At 43.8% G+C, this 6,244-nt stretch overlaps 1 pseudogene; it reads right to left on the bottom strand.

Moving 5' to 3' along the window:
• Positions 1–5,602: 5,602 nt before the first annotated feature.
• Positions 5,603–5,955, bottom strand: LOC127220649 (60S acidic ribosomal protein P2-like; annotated as a pseudogene).
• Between the last annotated feature and the right edge of the window lie 289 nt (positions 5,956–6,244).

Genomic DNA, 6,244 nt, shown 5'->3' with positions numbered 1-6,244 from the left:
GAAGGTGAAGAGCAAAAGTTTCCTTCTTCCATGTCCTTATATGTGTTGCAGGTTACCCTCCTCAGACACCCCTTGAGGGAGGGGATGAGAAGATGCAGCACCAATAACTCAGGCACCAGAAGTCAGTGAGCAGCAGAGCGTGCTGCAGATTTGTGTATTAGGGAAATTAGGCCTGCCTTAATACCCCCCCTCCCAGGGTCTCATTGGCTTAGTCTGCTGACTCTGTTATGTTGTCCTTTTCTCGTTGCTGTCTCCAGTCAGGTGTCCCTTCATCAGCAGTCTCCGGGTGTGGAGACAGGCTTGGCTCAGGGAGGACGTGCCTGCCACACATGATCATGCAGGCTGGCCTGGGCACTTGCAGCTTGGGTAGGCTGGCTGCCAGTTCTCCTACATATATGGGCTTCCAGAAGAAGGTATGACCCAGATTAAAAGCATGTGTTCTCCACTTCTGAATTTTAGTTAATTCCAGATGTAGCCAAATTGACAACCAAGAATAGACATCTCACTTAGCATCATGCCTGCTGAGAAGAGTGAAAGCAAACCAAACTTTATGTAAGGCTTTAGAGTTTAATGCTTGTGCTTATTCCTGACAACAGTGTGGAGAAGTAAGTGTTGTCAGCTTCATGCAAAGAAGCTGAAGGGCGATGCGGTTTGTCTGCTGGGGCAAGAAAGTACAGGAGATGTGGCTTCCACTCTCTCAAGGTCACTTGACCTCTTTCTTCGGAGAAGATGCTGGTACTAGTGGAACTTCATCAAATAGAGTGAACAGACCCTCTTATCCCCGGGGCTCCTCTCCCACATGAAGACTGAGTCTCACAAGAGGGCAGGCAAAGCTCTTAGGGAGCTGCCCAGCCAGGGAGCCTATACCCTAATGAGGACTGTCCCAAGGCTGGTGGAACCTCTGATGCTCTGTGCAGATTGGGATGAGAATGAGAGTTCTTCATAGGACTCTTCTGCATGGGCCAGAGTACACCAGCTGAAGCCAGAACACACTGTACTTCTTTGTTTCTCTGATGACACCTTATCAGCATGCATACTCACTAGTGTTCCATCTTCCCTCTTCCCTCTTCCCTCGTGATATGGGGCTTTAACACAAGGTCTTATGTGTTCCAGGAAAGCACTTCACTGCTGAGTGACAGCCTTACCTGCTGCCTCACTTCATATTTACAATTCTGGGTGATTGCTTTCTTAAAAAGGTAATGTCAAGTTACCTCACACCCAGCCCCACAACCTGCATTTGTGCTCAAGCTCTGCAGACATAGCAGACATCCCAGGGAACTAATGTCTGAGAGCTTTCCAAGCCATGCGGTTCACTTTCTGGTGATGGTTCTTGCTTGTTTTCTGATTTAAATACAGAAGGAGTTTAGTGTAAGGGAAGTCCCAGCAACATCTGAAGAGGGGATGCTCTAACTGGACTAGGGTGTTCAAATTCACCAATTCAGGGCTCTCTCTCCCTGGAGCATGTAAATAATAATAATAATAATAATAATAATAATAATAATAATATCAACAATGTTCAGTAAACCTCAGCCCTTATTACTGCATGCTGTCCTCATAGACTCAATAGCATCAACATAATGTAGGTACATATCTATTATAAAGGTGTTGAAACTAAGGCACAGAACATTTAAGAACACAGAACAAGGTACTTTGATTTGGGTACCAAATTTCAACTGGGAAAAACCTCTCCCTAGGTCTTTACCACTCACTGCCTTCTCTGTCCCTACCCGAATCATCTCATCTTCAGTCATTCCTGGCCTGGTCCTTATCCCGTCAGGGCTAAGGTTATCCACACCCAGTATGGCAAAATCATCACTGAATGGAGCTTATATAGGAAAAGAGTAGAAGAACTTACTGACTAGGCTGATAAAGAACTTGCCATTGTTTTGATATTACAAACAAGCATTCCTCAAAGGATGTTGATATTTCAGACCAGCAGAACATGCAGGGGAATAACTGTCCTATAATAAACTATGGCCATGTTCAAAGTTCAGGAAGGAGACATTTGCTAAGATAGGGCCTCACTTAGCTAGCCCTGAGCTTTGTGTGTAGACTGGGCTGGGCTTGACCCACAGAGATCTGCCTGCCCCTGCCTTCTGAGTGATGAGATTATTTGTTCACAATTAGTGAAAACAATCAAGAATGTTAGAGTTTGGGAATTCTAGTGTGGAAATGGAGGAAGTTAATGATCTCTGAGCAATGAAAACTGGCCCAGGCTAAATGGAAGCTGGGTAGGTAACAGCATGATAGAACTGGGCTGAATGGAGGTAGTCAATATCATTCAGAACCAAAGGAATATATGACAAAAGCACAAAGAACTAAGGGTAGGCTCACAACTCCTAGCTCAAAAGGTAAGTAGTTCTTAAGACTGAAAAATTCCCTGTTGACTAATAGGAATCCTATAACCTTTAACCCAGAGATACCAGGAAAAAAGTCAACGGATTTCCATTTGTTCTGTAAAGACAAAGATGCTGTAACAATATCTGTGATACAGTCAGTTAATTGTAGCTAACAGAACAATGGGGCTAATTAACAAAAAAAAAAAAAAAAAATAGTAGGAAAAGATGCTTTCAACTTCCCAGCTTCCTGAATGTGTCATTTAGAAGACAAGCTTGGCTTCTCATTAGCCTTTCCTTTAAAGTGAAGTACTCAATAAGAAGATAATAACAGATCCCTTTAACATGTTAGCTTATTCATGTGACTTAAATGAATAAAACCTTAAGGATCTGGGAAATTGTCTTCCCATGACAAAGCAAATAAAGAGAGGGGTGTGTGTACTTCCTTAAGTATCTCATCAAATGGGTTAGAAACAGAAAGTTACCAAAGCTGCTTTTGCAAAAGCAAGAAGACAGAAGGAATTCTGGGTAAGAGTGCATAGCCTCATTATGATATGCACCATGGTTTAGATCTGGTTTATCACCTATAGCCTATGTGCTAAATGCTTGTCTCCGGTGTGGTTCAATATTGGAGCCTTTAGATAATGGCATCTAGTAGAAATCTTAGGTAACTAAGGACATGCCCTAGGAAGAGGTTAGGAAATATCATTAGTAGTCTCTTCTGCTCTCTCCTTCTGCTTCTTACCCACCACTGAAGTAAGCAGCTTCCTCCATCACGATCTCCTTCCATGAGGTACTGCCAAACTTTAGCTATTAAAGCAATGGGGTAACCATGAGCTGGACCCTCCAAACCTGTAAACCAAACTAGACCATTTTCTTTATTAGCTTGACGATTTCAGGTGTTTGTTACATTAACAGAAGATCACTAACCCAGGAAGGTAGCTCCCTGACCTCCTCACAAACTCTTGGGATCACCTTGGCTCCATGCTGAGGTAGAGGTGACTGAGAGGTGACAGAAGGTGGGTGATTGTCACTGTTGACTCTTGAAATGTTACATCTGTATTTTGAGAAGAGCTTGAGAACTGAGCTCCAGGCATGGTACCTACAACACCCACTTGTTTGTTTTCTAGACAGGATCTTCCTTCAAGAGCTCATATCAGGGCTGAGCTGGAAGATCCACCCAGCACTACTCAGTTCATGCACCAAACTACAAGAGGAAGACGACAGCCCTTTAGCCTGAAGCTATCCTTAGACTTAAATAGAGCCTCTTTTAAAAACTGTGGCAAGGGACTTTGTAATGTCACCTTTATGCTAACCAGAATATTGGCCTCTTTGTATTAGATCACATAGCCAGCTGTATAATGGCTGACACTATGACAAAGAGACTACTCCAGTTCATCCAGGTGAGCTCATTAAAGGAAAAAAAAAATGATTGCTAGATTAAAGTCCAGAAAGAGATATCAAAATGACGATATGAGAAAGGGGATCCTGAGCCAAGGAGTGGAAAGGAGTGGAGGCTTCCTCTAACAGAGATTTAAAAAGGGCAGAGACTCCTGCCAGAACCTCCGAGAGAAACACAGGCCTACTGGTACATTGATTTTAATCTAGCACAACCTATAGCACCATAAGAAAACAAATGTGCTGCTTTACACATACACACACACACACACACACACACACACAGAGAAAGAGAGAGAGAGAGAGAGGGGGGGGTGTTATACAGGAAAACAATCTAAGACAAGCTTCCAAAAAGGAAAGCCAGCAAGATTTTTTTCTTTCTACTTTCCTTTTTTCTTTCTTTCTTTCTTTTTTTTTTTTTTTTTTTTTTTTTTTTTTTTTTGTAGCTCCAACACCAGCCGTTAGCTTGTACAACATGTGGCTGGTTGCCAAAATCATTGTGCTGCCTCTTCTCTCTAGGATAGAGTGGGAGAGTTACCATGAGAAGTACTCAAAAACTACAAATGTAAAATGATTCATTTCAGGATGTCTTCATTATACCTCAGCACACCCATAAGCAATGGGTATTTGTTTCCATTTGCATTTACTTACTGTTTTCCTTTGGAATTATATAGCATGGGCGTGGGTCCTGGGGCTCTGGGGCTTAGAATAAATCATCTAGATTAACTGTTGACTGGTGGGAATTAAGCATACCAGTGGAAAATGATCAGACAAAAGCAGTAAGCATATGTTTTGACAATAGCTTTGTACACAGCCCTGTGTCACCAGCAACAAAAAATAGGACTTCAACACAATGACAGGGCCAGAGAGAATCAGTGGCAAAGGCTTTTGATCCCCTTCTCACTGAGGTCCCAGCAGAGATGAGCCTCCCCAAGTTATCAGTCAATACAGACTTTCCTCTCTGCCTCATGGTTCCAGTTGGCCCCTCAGAGCTTTCTCCTCTTAAATAGCTATGTGGTCACAACATCTCAGCAGCCATGTTTTCCCTTCTCTGAAGGATGGTTGGAAAGCTATGGCCTCCTCATAGAGAGCTGAGGACGGTAGCTATCCTTAGCACTCAGGAAGTGACCTCACAGGGCTGGGCTCTATTCATCTGGAGTGATGATAATGATCCCTTCCTTGAGAAGCCTGTCACTGCTGTCATGTGTGTCTCTTCACATTAGATCTGACCGGTTCAATACCAGCTAAGAGGAAGAGATCAGGTTTTCACCAGCTGCTCATTGTTAATTACTTCAAGGGATGTTTATTAATATGCCAGGAAGCCTTCTATACCCTGAGGCTATGAAGGAGAGAGAGAAGGAGAGGAAGAGGGAGGGAGGGAGGGAGGGAGAGAGAGAGAGAGAGAAAGCCACTAGCATTCATAGTCTCCATTCCAGTGGGAGGAACTGATAAGCAGGAAAGAATACAGTGCTATGAAAGAAAGCAACAGGAAAGGTTTACAGCGTCCTTGGGGGCTGGCCACGTTTACAGTTTTAAGTAAGATAGGTGGCAGGGACCTCACTGCAAAGGTGAGATGCCAGAAAGCTGAGAGGAAGATGTATATGTGTGTATCGGAGTAAAAAAGCCTTCCTGGGAGAGGGAACTGGGCTTTCAACAATCCATTTATCACCAACCAGAAGTTGTTTACATCACTTCCTGGCCTGCTTTCTGCACAGAGCTATTTGAATGTGCCTTTTGGAGACTGGACCATTTCTGCCCCTTAGCTTCTATTACTGTTTGGATGCAGCAAATATATAGCCTCCAAGAGTTCATGTGTTTTTTTTTTTATTTTTGTTATTTTGTTTTGTTTCATAAAAAGGCTTTATTCATAGGCGAGTAGGAATTTAATCAAACAAGCCAAATCCCATGTAATCATCTGACTCTTCCTTCTCATCTTCCTTCTCCTCTGCTGCAGCAGGGGCAGAACTAGCAGCAGGAGCTGCAGAGCCAAGGGCAGCAGAAACAGCTACTGCCCCACCAGCAAGCACACTAGCAAGTTTACCAACACCCTGGGCGATGACATCCTCAATGTTTTTTTCCATTCAGCTCACTGATGACCTTAATGAGCCCGGTCATCGTCAGCCTCGATGCCCACGCTGTCTAGTGTCTTCTTAATGTCTTTGGTGCTAGGAGAGGAGTTGCCCCCAAGGGCAGCAAGCAAGTAAGAGGCGATGTAGCGCATGTTCTTTGCTGCGGACAGGCCTCACGCGTGTGACCTCGTCGGCATCCGGCAGCGAAAGTCATCCCTGCGGTGATGTAGGAAGAGGGTGGGAATCTAATCTGTCTATGGTGTTTAGAAGGGCTTGGATGCTGATTAAGAATGCAGTCATCAGCAAACGTTGTCCCCAGTGGGCTTAAAAGGAGAGTGAAGATCACTAGAGTTATCACACATGTCTCAGATAATTGTCATGTGATGTCCTGAACCATCTGTCTTTACCAGGAGTAAGGCAGTCACTTGAAACTCCTAGACA

This window comes from Phodopus roborovskii, unplaced genomic scaffold (genome assembly GCF_943737965.1).
Source record: "Phodopus roborovskii unplaced genomic scaffold, PHOROB, whole genome shotgun sequence".
Taxonomy (NCBI): Eukaryota; Metazoa; Chordata; class Mammalia; order Rodentia; family Cricetidae; genus Phodopus; species Phodopus roborovskii.
Note: the sequence above shows the minus strand (reverse complement) of the source record. Positions and strands in the feature narration are given on the sequence as shown.